Source organism: Lissotriton helveticus, chromosome 9 (genome assembly GCF_964261635.1).
Source record: "Lissotriton helveticus chromosome 9, aLisHel1.1, whole genome shotgun sequence".
Lineage (NCBI taxonomy): Eukaryota > Metazoa > Chordata > Amphibia > Caudata > Salamandridae > Lissotriton > Lissotriton helveticus.
This window is the reverse complement of record NC_136070.1, coordinates 992,853,395-992,867,242: the sequence shown is the minus strand read 5'-3', so window position 1 is coordinate 992,867,242 and position 13,848 is coordinate 992,853,395. Positions and strand designations below refer to the sequence as shown.

General features: G+C 43.3%; 1 protein-coding gene across 3 annotated transcripts in view; it reads left to right on the top strand.

Moving 5' to 3' along the window:
• Positions 1–13,848, top strand: part of HEMK1 (HemK methyltransferase 1, mitochondrial release factors N(5)-glutamine) — a 259,343-nt gene that overhangs the window by 17,138 nt on the left and 228,357 nt on the right. Inside the window, exon 1 of one of the 3 annotated variants that reach the window (XM_078661298.1) lies at positions 5,956–6,057. The exons of the other annotated variants lie outside the window; for them this stretch is intronic. The gene's annotated coding sequence lies outside the window, so the exon portion shown is untranslated. Of the gene's footprint in view, positions 1–5,955; positions 6,058–13,848 lie in introns of those variants that run through there. 3 annotated transcript variants of the gene reach the window in all.

The window sequence follows — 13,848 nt, the reverse complement described above, 5'->3', positions numbered from 1 at the left end:
AATTTTAATTTCTTTTTTTACAATGATTGCTTTTATTCACACTAATTGCTATTTTTTTTGTATTGATTTTAATTAATCATTCAAATAAACTATTTGTCATTTGTCATTTGTCATTTGTCAGTCATGGCATACTATATAGGTTTTCTTGGATGAACTGTTAAGCCTTCCCCCCACTGAAGTTCAGATAAAAAGACGCGCTTACAACTCTGATAATCTTCTGCCACCAACGATTAGTAGTGGCATGGCCTGGTCTTGAGGGCAGTAGTAACCCATGAAAAAGGAGTAAACATGGCCGCCAAAACTCCCAAATGAGTTTAGCACTCTGTCAGTATACAACATGCTATGATTATGTAGAACACTGGTTTTGTAGAGTTGAGATATTTTTGTATCTTGCAGCAGTAAGCATACTAGCTTAGCTTCAGCAAGAAAATGAACGGGTAGTTTCATGGACAGAGTGCCACAGGCTTTTAACTATACAGTGTGCCTTCCCTAAATCAGAATTCCTGAGACTACTGCTGTCTTGGGGACTCCCTATTGTCAGATGGAGTAAAGTTCCTAGAATGGCCATCATAATTTTAATAGGGACAACACTATTTTGTGCTCCACAGTGAAGTCCAATCCTTGCAATGAAAATAGACCACCTAAGTAATTTTGTCATATTTATTTTCATGGCAATCAGCCACCACAAGAGCTTATGATCCATTGTTCCAGGTGCTCTGGGTCGGAGTTTTAAAGTGGACCTCCCCATGTCTTTCTGCCAGGCCAGTGTTCTATTGTTCAACTGGACATATAGCAAACAAGCATTTGCAATGCAATAGGTCTTGCATTTATGAGATTTTGAGTTATTGGCATTGTAAATGACAATGCCTTCTATTTATGTGTTGTTTCTAAAACGGATAAATAAAAGGCGTTGTCATTTACGATGCCAATAGATTAAATTCTCGCACATGCGAGACCTATTGCATTGCAATCGCGTGGTATACATTTTTTTTAAAGCTTTAGGAGAGAGCGTGTCCTGCCTGAAACAGTTTACAGTGGACAATGACACAAGCTAATGCAAAACATGGGCGGAGAGTGGGCGGAGCTTCAGGTCCGTACCTCAATACAGCATGCCTCGTTGCGCAGCGTATGCGCTACACCGGCTCGACCTAAAAAGGACCCCCTGCTTATAGGGTGGTGGTTCCTGGGGTAGGGCAACAACTATGATTAGGAAAAACATCTCCCTGCAAGCTATACAATCACATGAACAACTCAACAATCACTCAATACGGTACACATGCTGCCCAGAAAGCAAAATGTCATAAACTATAGCATATTCTGTCTTTATTGAATTTTTTTCTCATCAAATCATTCATTCGTTACAATAAAAATTCAATAAAATCTTAGATTTCTTGCCAAAATTAACAAACTCATTTTTACACTATCCTTTCAGTTGGATCACATCTATGAGAAGTGTGCTAGTTCATTATATAAAAACTAATATCTAATTAATGTTGCCTTAACCTTCCAATCAACTAATCATCCACTCCTTCATTTATACCCAAACATCTTATTGGCACTCATAAACTTCATCACAACAATAAAAATAAAGATGGGCACGGGCCTTCTAAACAGCACTGTATATTTAATCTGTACATCATATCATACAGAGGAGTCAGCATCCATATCTCCATTGGTTTACAATTTTCATGTCCTATCAAGGATCTCTTATTAACATAACAGATACACTTCTTGTATATTCATACAATGTCATCACTGTCATAGTTTTTTATACATCCAAAAAGATTGTGTGCTTGTGCATAATTTAGGATCAAACTGGAATCCAGGCTTGAAAGGGACTTTGCATGGTTCCGGACACCAGGCCTTGGCAATCAGAGCTCCTTGACAGGATTGGGATGTGGGGAATCAGCATTAGACCCTCCTCTTCATATGGGATAGTTCTTGGCCTCTGGGCCTTTATCGTCTGACCCACCTACATGACGACATGAGAGACTGTGATACACCAGAACCATACCTCAGTTCTTTGGGATTGAGTCTTACTTTCTGGTGCTCAGACAATATGCAATGCAGGAACTCTGTCTACTCAACTTGCATTTAGTGCATTTAGTGTTTTGAAAGTCTCTTCCACCACAGAGTGATTGCCTTGCCCCCAATGGGAGCTCATATAACTATCATCTGGCCAGGAGGTGAAAATCTCCTAAAGTGGCTCCTGGCCATACCAGGACAATTGCTAAGCTTTTGCATCGTAAGCTTTTTGAATCCTCCTTCTTTAACGAACCATTGAAAGTAGCAGGTTCCCCAGGTCTTGCACTTTGTACACTTCTAGCAGCTATGATTCCTAAAAAGATAGCAAGTGGCATGGACATATGGGACATATATAGACCAGCCTGGGACATCTCTGTATCTCTCGGTAGAAACCTTTTTTAAGAGATGTCTTCTACCATAGAGCCTGCTCTGCTGCCACCCTCTGCTTTTGCAATCATAGTGTACACTGAGTCCTAAGCTATAATGCCCCCTCCCCTCCACACACTACTCCCCACCAAGCAGGCAATCAATGCTGAGGTCCTTCTTTAGCCCTACCAGGACCTCTCTAATCTCTCCACCTGTCTGTTCTACATTGATTGGAGGGTGCTTACAACACTTACCTGCCATAGTGACCAGTGGTGGCCGGCACGGATCGGGTGTGGGTGGGCGTGAAGAGGGAGGTTAATAAAAATTAAATTAAACTTACCTCCTCGTCCTGTCTTCCTCGCTCCGTCCTCCTCGTCGCTTCTCTCCTCCTCGTCTCTCCGGCCAGAACAGGAAGCATCCGGGCTCCCCTGAGACAATGACAACACTGCAATGCAGCGTTGTGATTGGTCTGAGCGCCCTGGTTCGGCTCTCAGACGCTCTTGCACACTTAAGGAGTGAAAACCTCTCCTCCCTTGCTCTGGGAGCAGAGCAACGCTGCCCGCCTCACAAAACTGCCCTCCCGCAACAGGGAAAAAGAAAGTGATGATAACATTGAGTTATTATCATTTTATTTTTCCTTACACTGCTGAAAAGCGGAAGAGCCGCCACTGATAGTGACCCATGGCAGTTGACTTTAGGGATAACATTGGTCGGCTTTACCACACTTGTTTCAATCATAGTCTGGCTAGCTTCTCTGTTCTGCATGCCATTCAACTTTGGGTCATCAAACCATATAAGGTCTAGATAGTCTAGGTCGTTGGGATCCTTTCTTTTGCTCACAGCAATACACAGATACAGACACTATTCTGAGTGACCACTCTGGCAACCCTAAATACACTGAAAAGTAGTTCAGACTCCTGCTGCATTGTAGGTGTTTGGGCAGTTATCCTTGTTATGGCTTAGGGCCCCACTATTCTATTACTGATCCCTACAGTATGGTCTGATTTAGTACACCTCTCTTCTTCCTCAACCATTCCCACTCTCATGACTCTTCGGAAAGGATCACGCCCCCTTCAGTGTTTACTGTAGCACAGTCACCTGGAATTTGCTTCGACTAATTTCGAAAGATTGGGCCAGCTGCGGGGTACTCTTTTCACTGTGGCCTTTCTGATACTGACTACAATGCCTCCTCTGACTAGCCTTGTTTACCACCCTCCTGTTTGCATGGAATTCAGACCCTCAGTTCAATAATCTTCGAATCAGCCAAATACTGTTGCAGCCTTACTAAGCTATAAGAAGCAACATAACAACTCCTCCAGGGCTGATACCTTCTGCACCTATGTATTCCCAGTGAAACTTACATGAAATCATGGTTCATGATGTTTGATGAAGCTATTATTTGTTATCCACCATTCTAAGATGGTGGACACCCCTCGTGGAGTGGTAAATAACAATGAACAAGAGTAATACAATAGGCGTGAACCCACTGTTTGAGGAACGAGGGAACTGCAATAAAATGCAACAGCCAGTTCCTCAAAAAAAGATTTAAAAAATGTATTGAAAAAGATGCAATGGGGAGAGAGGGGTGAGCAAAAGTGGAGGGGGTTGAGCATTGGGGATGTAGGTGTGAATACAATTGAGTAGCGAGAGTAAAAGAGCGCAGAGGGTGGAGCAATAGAGGAGCTGGATGGGATAAGTAAATATTAAATAAGATTAAAAAGCTGAGCGGACCAGCAATGGCTATGGGCAGCACAAGCAAGCTTGGGGGAGGTGGGCGCAACATGGAGAATGTAAAGGATGCTGATGTGAGTAGAAAACATCACACTGGAAAGAGAGCAAGAAAACACATGCACTCCCATGGAGTGCTAAAAGCAAAAGAAACCATCAATGACAATGCCTCTAAGTCTGGTGTTGGCTGCCAGCCTTTTGACTTTGTCTATGACTGTTTTGTTGTTTCAAGGTTTTTGTAAAACTTTGTTTGGGGAGCTGGCAGGCCCTGGCCAATAAATGAAAAATAAAAATTGTCGAAAAGCAAAAATATTTTTGGGGGTCTCAAAAAACATGCACTGCCCTAGTGGTTCCTGGCAATGAAGATACATGTTTTGTGTAAGGATATCCTTTGTGAAGGAGCAGAAGGCCATCATTCAGAGTGAAATTATCCAACACCTGATGAGGCCTGGTCTGCCGCCCTATTTTGTATGCTGTCGTATGCAGAAGAAAAGTTTGAATCACACAAAAACTGACCAATAGATGAAGAGGATTGGTTTAAATCCTCTATAATCAAGTATATTGTGTATATAATTTTAGTAAAATCAAAGGTCTTGTTTCATCCCATGCCATACCTAAAAAGTAATTCCCTAAATGTGAGAAGATGAAGAATATACATCATTCCACCAAAAGAATAGCAAAGAAGCTATGCTTAAGGGGAGTTACAAACACAAGATGAGGAAGGAATGCCCTTGATTAAGACACACACAAATTAAATAGGCTAGAAAGAAAACCCATTATAAGCAGTGGGCTGACTCAAAGACCTCTGTAATTATTGATATTGCTCACTGTATGTCTTTATATAACATGTACACAAAATGTAATACATGACATTAACTAACTGTATGGTGTGCAATGGATTTTGAGGTTTAGGTTCTAGATCTGTCATTGCTTTCCATAAATGCCAGTCTTCTTTTTTCAAGGCTGTGTGAGTCAACAGCAGTTAGTCAATTCTAATACGTATTGCTTTTGCCCTTGAAAATACTAGAACCGGAAACCAGGTACTACACAAGCTCACTTTAGGTTTTAGGTCGAATAGTCCAGGGTTACTCATAGAGGAATGTGTGGGCCGGAAAGACTAATTCAGGCAGTACATGTATCAATCACAATATAATGACCAAGCAGTGTTTTTCTTTTAAAAATTTGATTTTTTAGCATTATTAAGTCAATATGCTGAGTAATCATAAGGCATGAATAATTTGCGGAACTGTAGTTTACACTGTCACCTTTCTCTGCCCAGGAAGGGGGCAGGGTTCACTTTCAGGTAGTGCACCAAGTTTAACCACAAATTAGCACATTTTAGTATCTAAGTGGGCTTGCATCTCATAGTGCACCAGTCTCTTGTGAGTGGTTGTGGTCAAGCATTCAGTTTCTCAGTAATGGAGGTGGTTTTTGGCATGGAGATGGAGCAGTTGAACATTTGCATTCCCTGCACTAGTGCATGCAGAGGCCATACAGTTGTGAGCTGTTCAAGTGCCTGTGCTGCTTAGTGCTGTAGTCATTCTTTCGTTGATGATGGTCACGTTATTCTGAGGCGATGTGACATCATCTGCGCGGTTTTCAGCTAGTGTTTGGTTGCAGCGTCTTACAGAAGTAAGTGGCCTGTACATACATACAGTGTCACTTGTAGTTTCACACTTCTGCCTCAGGCCTACAGTGGATGTGATTGGGGAGCCTTCACTTTTCAGGTGCAGGGGCTCAGAGTAGTGATGGACCAGCTCATTTGCATGTCACATCCTAACCATAGGAATTTCTCCTTTTGTGGAATTTTACATATTAATTTCACAGGATATGGTGGAGATAGAGAGCTGAGCCTGCACAAAGTAAAAGCCAATCGATTGTCCATCTGAAGATTTTGAGAGAAAGCCTCAACAAAGATGCCGAACAAGATCATCACTGGTATATATAATATTGCTTTCCTAGTAGTGGTGTTGCTGAGTGTTAAGCTGAATATCATGATAGAGTTACAGATCATTTTGTAAAAATGTAAGTTTCCTTTATAAATGTTCTTTTCTCCAAATGATTATAGTTTCCAAATTGCATCAGTCCTGTTTACATACTACTGTCGGACTGCTTCTCCTCCTTTTTTTCTTCGACATGATATCAAGGCCTTTTTTGATTCATCTAAATCACTCCTTTGACTTCACTTTGATTTACATACTATATAACTACAGAAATAAAGTATGATAAACTAGTAACATACTAATGGTCTCTTCTGTTCTTCGACTTTTTATACTGTGGTTGCCTTCCCTTATATCTCAGCCATTAATTACATTCTGAACTCCGTTTATTTTTACCTTAATGACTATTGACACATTTACAACCTTATTACCTCTCAGTGACACTTTGCTTATTACCTTGATCAACGTGGCTTTTGACACAAGTTTTTTGTGATGGTCTTCATAATTGCAATTTTTCAGTTTCTCTATTTTTACAACATGGGCATGGTACAAGGGAGTTCTTTGACATATAACATCTCACATTTTCTTATCACTGTGGGGGGTATATTAGTTCAGGCTCAGACGTTTCTACTCCTAACATGGCTGAGATCTACTTTCATGTATTTGCATGTGCTAATATGCATTCTCTCTTAACTCATGACGGTCCAGCCAGAATTTGCCGTAGAGCGTCCCCTACTAGTCTACTAGATCCTAATATTTTTCCCCTACTCACGGGACTCGTCATAAGACTAGATTCAACTGCTGTAGTTAGTTGGTTTCAGTATGGCATAAGATTCACCAGACTGTTGGCATTTGATTTTTACAAATCTTTTTGCTCATTAAGAACCCTAATTGTTGTTGTTTTTGCTTCAAAAAGCTCATTGGACTACCAGCCTCATAAAAATCACTTTTCCCACCAATATCCGGTACAATACTTATAGGGAATACAATTTCTTATGGTGTGCTAGGCTCCTATAGTCTATCACTATTATTGATCTGGGGAGTGGGATCACAACCTGGGAAATCCATTCCTCACATTGCCTGATTCATCTGAAGTGTTGTCAACACGCAAGATCAACTTTTGACCTTTGTCTCACAGTGTAAATCCAATCCCAGTTCAGCTAGCTAAAATAGCCATACACATTTTCTGCCTATTAATGGCACAATGACCTAATAAAATATAAGTATCCAACCGACCTCTGCATTTCTATAGGAATTGTTGTTTGTAAGGACAGGTTAGTTAAGTTCGATATCCTATCCTCTATTTGAGACAATTTTGTGTCCTTTCAGATATGAAGAATGGTATGCTTAAGCAACTTTTAGCGCTGATATCACAAAATATTTTCAACCCCCCAGTAAGAGCTTTCACATCATCCTTTTAACGGGAAAAAAACATTTGATAGAAGAAATCCGCCCACACACCAATCAAAGGCTAAAGGAGTTTTTAAAAACAATGTGTTACCCATGAAGCATAGATTTAGTCAACCAGGGGTTCCCCCAGCAAATTGTATTGAAACAAGCTCCTCATGCAAAGGCAAACACATTAACACTATTCAACATATAGGCTTCCGGAGAAGTTTGCATGACTTTGTAAAAGAAAGGGAGCACTTGGGTGCCTGAAATAATGAGAAAGGAAGAAGACGACCTTTGTTGTAACACAAATGTAAACTTTTTTGACTGAAGGAGCTAAGCAATGCTTTCCCTTCTTGGAAGCCAAGATGTTAAAGAGAGGCTCTAAATGTCATAGACGAGCAGTTCCTTTAGGCACATTACACTCGAGCAAGACAATATAGCTGTAGCAGTTACAGTTATGCTAGGTTTATAACTCATACTTTACATCCCCCCTCTTGCTCTGTTTATTAGCGCGTATTAAGATACTTTATTGGTCATTGAACGATCCTCCTCCAGTTACATATCAAACTCAAAGCATTCTAAAGAGCCATAATCAGATTTCCAATCCAGTTCATCATGGTCGTTGACTGTTTTAGTCGTTCAGATGGAGAGGTACCTTTGCCTCCGGTAGGAGTGATGATGGAAGCAATACAGACTCGGATTATAATGTATATCAGTATAACGATGGCAAAGATGATCAACAAAATTTCAAGGATCTTCATTCGCCAACCCTCAAAAGTACTATTCTGTCAAGACAAAATATATAACCCTTCAAACCCATCCAATCATCTGTCTTTTGTGTACATTCCTAACACTTTCAAATATTTGATCAATCCATTCATGGATGTCTAGAGAGATGCTTGTTATAAAAGTACAACATTCTGTGCCTATGATTGTGCAGAAACCACTTTTCACAGCTATGACAAAATCAGGAACCATCCTGTTGTAAATGAAAACAGACAGATGGGATTGGCCTTATAAGTCTAACATGTTTGATGCCAAATAGCCAGCAAGCATCAAAATAAGCAAAGGGTAAAACACCATGACAGCAGACCAGAGCTTCAGTTAGAGCATGCAATGCGTACGTTTTGTGGATATATTTATGCACTTTTTCTCAATGCAAAAGATGGAAGAACAGGTGCATAATGAACTATAACTACAGATAGGTGCAAATGAGCAAGTGCCATGTTCTTCTCGTCAGAAGAATGTAAGGGGACTTTGAGTGTTAGTTATAGTTTTCTCAAGTAAAATGGCAGACTTCACGCTTTTCTGCAGTTCTGGCTTCATAGTTCCAAATTCAGAATACGGCAATGCTCACTAGGACAATTGAGCAAAATGTGCAGTGTACAACAGGGGATATTTAAATATGTGTAAATGTGCAGTAATGCTTCGAATTTTAGTGTGCTTTAAACAGATATGAAAATAAATTCACAATTGCTAATACAGCCAGAGTGATGTATAAACATTTGAGATGCTCACTATTCTGTAAAATCACAGTTTGTTGGGCTTCCAGTGGGTCAGAGCTCAAACTTAAATGTAGTAGCAGTTGAATTCAGTTCCTTCACTGATACCTCCGGTGGTTTTTGGACAGCCTCACTCCATAACTACGGACAGAATGGCAAAGAAGCAAGCAGTTTCAAAAAGTGTCTGAGTAGCCTCTCATGAAGAGGAGGAAGTTGGGCTGGATTGTGTCACATATCAGGTACAGAATAAGAAGGGTAACAGAATCTGGATCAGTACTTTGGTAAATGTTCACAGGCGTGATGATGTGCCTCTGCCATATTAATTTGCATAGGCCTGGTTACCGTACTCAAAAATATCACTGACTGATCACAAATATGTGTCAGACCAAGCAGGGTAGATAAAATCACATTCATTATGGTCCACAAAGATACTGCCATTTCTAGTGTCACAGGCCAGTCCAGAGGCAGTGCCAGCAAGATGAAAAGCAGGAGTTTAGGTTTGCTGGTCAGAAAAACTTTAGCTTCCAATTGAAATGAGGATGACGACAGAGGCATTTTTTCATTCAGAGGGACAGTGGCTGTGCAGATACACGATGCACTTCACTGTATTGTTCTTTATCGAACAATGTGTGGAACTATAGGTACTGCCTCTTTGAAGTCAGTTTGTATGCGGGCACAGATCCAGCATGATAAGAGGTTGAGTTTCTCATAGTACTGCCCAAGGAAATGCAGAAAGTTATTGTCACAATAAAGTAAACATCGTTTTCTGAAGTGGACAGCAACTTTGGTGTTATTGATAGCTTCTAGACCTCTGCCCGGCCGAAGCAAAACCACATAGTAAGCCAACCGACTGAGCTCAAAGCAAACAGAACCAGCAGGAGCAGCCAGGCTTGTCAACAGATCAGGAAGCTGGGAGACTTCCCACTACTGAAATCGCATGCGATAGCCGTTGGCGGGAGGAGACAGACCATCCGTATGGTGTCTGTGCAGCAGGGAGCAGCAGAAGGACCACTCCTGGAGGCCATAGCTGAAGCCAAGTGATCCTCTGGAGAAGGTGCAGTCCATGTCAAGCACAGGATCTTCCTAGGTGATTGGAACAGGCATTGGAGAGATTGGTCGGCAGGATTAGAGACTCTCCGTTCGGTGGTCAGCTTGCAGTGTGATGTGTAAATCCAAACAGGTAGTAATCAGCACTTCACAGCAGTGTTCATGTGAGCAGGACCTGGTAGGTCATTGCCAACAGAGTTGTCTTGCTGATTTTTCCCTGATGGATCTTCATGTTAACCCAGGCTCTGGGCGGTAGATTGTGACAGGGTCTAGTCAGGGACATGAGGAGGGCACTTTGAACCTGAGAACAGAAGATATTGCAACAGTGAATCAACAGTTTAACAATACATCATCAGTCAGGTGCAAATTAAGTAAAATTTGATACATTGGAGGGGTTGAAGGATGCATCATTGGGCGTCTCATTATAAGTGTAATGGAGTTCAGTTTAATATTTAATTGGGAGAGGCTTGAACTGAATAGAGCGCCGAAGGTAGGTCATTGGCCCACTTAAGCCCATTCTCACAACAAATCTTAGCTGTATTGTACTGCAGAGTCCCACAAAAACTGTCTACCCTTCCTGAAGGCCAAGAATGATAAGATGAAATGAAAATATTGTTTGATTGCTATTGCATTTCCTAATTCCTGGACCTCAGGGGGCACAAATGGGTATCTTTGCCACTCTCAGTCGCAATCTCTAAGCCACGGGTACTCATAGTACGGCCTGCGGGCCGGCAGCGGGCCGGCAAGCCTTCCGTGGCGGCCCGCGGACCATGAGGCATCGTACCCGTGTTTAAAAAATATAATAATTCCAAGAGTGTCTGCAAACACTGCCGTTTTCAGAGACACTCTGAGAGACTCTGCTGCTCTGTGCTGCGGGGTGATTCATTCCAGGAGGCCAGAGTGGGGCTGCAGGGGCGCTAAAAGGTGAACAAAGCCCCATTCACATGCAAATGGTCTTTTTAAAGACCTGTGAAGTGCTCAGGTGGGGCTGTGTGTCTGTGCGCGCTGGGGAAGCTGGCTGGGGAAGCTGTCTCAGCCCGGTAACAAACAGGCAGGGTGAGATGACAGAGGGAGGTAGAGAGACAGAGGGAGAGGGAGGGAAAGGGAGACCGAGACATGGAGACAGAGAAAGGGAGACAGACAGACGGAGGAGGGCGACAGAGGGAGGGAGACGGAGCGAGGGAAGGGAGTGAAGGAAGGGAGTGAGGGAAGGGAGTGAGGGAAGGGGAGTGAGGGAAGGGAGTGAGGGGAAGGGAGTGAGGGAAGGCAAGGGGGTGACGGGAGGGAGGGAGTGAGGAAAGAGGAGTGAGGGAAGGGGAGTGAGTGAGGGGAGGGAGTCAGGGAGTGAGGGAAGGGGAGTGAAAGAGGGAAGGTGAGTGAGGGAGGGAAGGTGAGGGAGGGAGTGAGGAGGGAAGGGGAGTGAGGGAAGGGGAGTGAGGGAAAGGAGTGATGGAGGGAGTGAGGGAAGGGGAGTGAGGGAGGGAGTGAGGAAGGGAGTGAGGGAGGGAGTGAGGGAAGGGGAGCGAGGGAGTGAGGGAAGGGAAGGGAGTGAGGGGAGGGAGGGAGTGAGGGAAGGGGAATGAGGGAAGGGGAGTGAAGGAAGGGAGTGAGAGAGGGAAGGGGAGGGAGGGAAGGGAGTGAGGAGAGGGAGGGAAGGGAGTGAGGGAAGGGGAGTGAGGGAGGGTAGTGAGGAAGGGGAGTGAGGGAAGGGGAGTGATGAGGGGAGTGAGGGAGGAAGTGAGGGGAGGGAGTGAGGGATGGGAGTGAGGGATGGGAGTGAGGGAGGGAGTGAGGGAAGGGGAGTGAGGAAAAGGGAGTGAGGGGAGGGAGGGAAGGGGGAAGAGGAGTGAGGGTGAGGGAAGGGGAGTGAGGGTGAGGGAAGGGGAGTGAGGGTGAGGGAGGGAAGGAGAGGAAAGGAGAGGGAAGCAGAGTAAGGGAGAAGGAAGGAGAGGGAGGGAGGGAGAGGGAAGGAGAGAGGGAGAGTGAGTGAGACAGTCAGAGTGAGTGAGACAGAGGGAGACAGGGAGGGAGAGATGGAGATAGAGGGATGGAGGGAGGGAGGCAGAAAGAGATATATGTATATGCCGGGTCTGGTAGCTCAGTGGACGAAGGCGTCCGCTGCAGGGACCTGTGTTCAACCTCATGGTCACAGTTTTTTTTGTTGCTCTAGCCCAGCCCCCTCCCCCACTGACCCCGCCCCCACCGGTGCGGCCCTCGGACAAAAACCACACTGTAAATTTGATCCCTGAGAGAAAGTTTGTGAGTACCCATGCTCTAAGAAGTTTATTGTCTATTGTTTTTGCACCAGCCAGGGGGCATTCTTTACATGCTAGAACCAAAACAAAAACGTGAGAACAACATTGAAGCATTTGAATAAGATCTATTTGCATGTGAATGTAGAGCCACCCATGGACATGAGTGGGCAATAGTTTTGTTACTCCTTCCAGTGTTGTGAGCTTGGCAAGTAGTATAGGAATAGTAATACTATTGTACAAAAGAAGGGCATGAAGAGATCAAAGCAGTGCGTACTTGCGACACGGATCATGCTCCCTTTGCTAACTTGGGCAACATCGCAGTACAGTTGAGGATGGTTCAAGAGTATTATTTTGGGACATTTATGCTCCCTAGCTTATTTCTCATACGCCATCTGGGTCTCTTTAACAATCCAGTTGTAACCAATCACTCTTTTCAATATCTAGTGCACATTTTAGGTGGTGCACCGGAAGCTTGTTTCCTTCCCAGTGTAAGAATTGGCTTTTGTAGTCTGGTCTGCCCTGTTCCCATGATGCACTGGGCCAGGGACAGACTAATTTGCATACAGCCAGGTTCTGAAACTGGGATGGTGCAATGAGCTAAAAAACGGTGTTGGATCTAGCCCTGATCTCTTGACTGGGTGAGAGTACTCTGCTTAATTCAGAGACTCTGTCCATCACCACCCCTTGTTGTAAATAATAGCACCGTCAGTGCGCACCTGACACTTTCTTTGCCTCTGCACCTGCGTCTATCATATGATGCAGGCACAGAGGCAAAGAGATTCTCTCATTTGTCTAATTTGCATGGGGCCATGCCCCCATGCAAATGAGGGTACGCCCTCTTGAGAAAGCGTTGGCGCTGTATGTGCACCGGCACTTTCAGTATAACAGAAGTGGCTTCACAAGCATCGGCGGCCCGTTCTGCAATACCAAAGTGCGCCCGTTGCGCCCCGAGGCGCTTTGTGCAATGTGGCCCCATGAATGTTCATGAAATCTAGGTACACGTCTGAAAACAAAGAAAAAATCATTATCTGTGTACCACAGATTTGGTTGACCAGGCCATCCCTCCCAGCAAACTACACTGATGTGAGTTCTGCAACAAACGGCAAAGCTCAAATTTATAGTATGTATTCCAATGAAGATCACAGGACTTTGTAAATTTTGCGTTAGTCTAAGATCATGAGAAAGATAAAAGACACAATTCAGTAGTAAGAAGAATGTAATCTGTTTTGGAGAGCAAGCTGACCACCACTTTTCCCTTCTGGAGCATAGTGAAACATAATTCCGTCTGACATAATCCAGTAAAAAAATGTTTGTGCTAATCCAGTCATTTATAATCAGTTTGCACTAATTCCTATTATTCATATTTTTGTATACTAGTATACTAGTTTAATAGTAAGGTTCTTTATATCACAATAGGTAGAAATTTGGGCTGAATACATGGGCACAGTACTCTCTTCTGTCGAATTATGTTTATTATGAAATTTACTTGAAGACCTTAGTGCATAGTATTGTTATTTTAAGGTTATTTTGTCACATACATTCCTAAAGGGATCCCGCTTCATTCTTGTTGTCCTACATCAAAGAAGGTGGAGA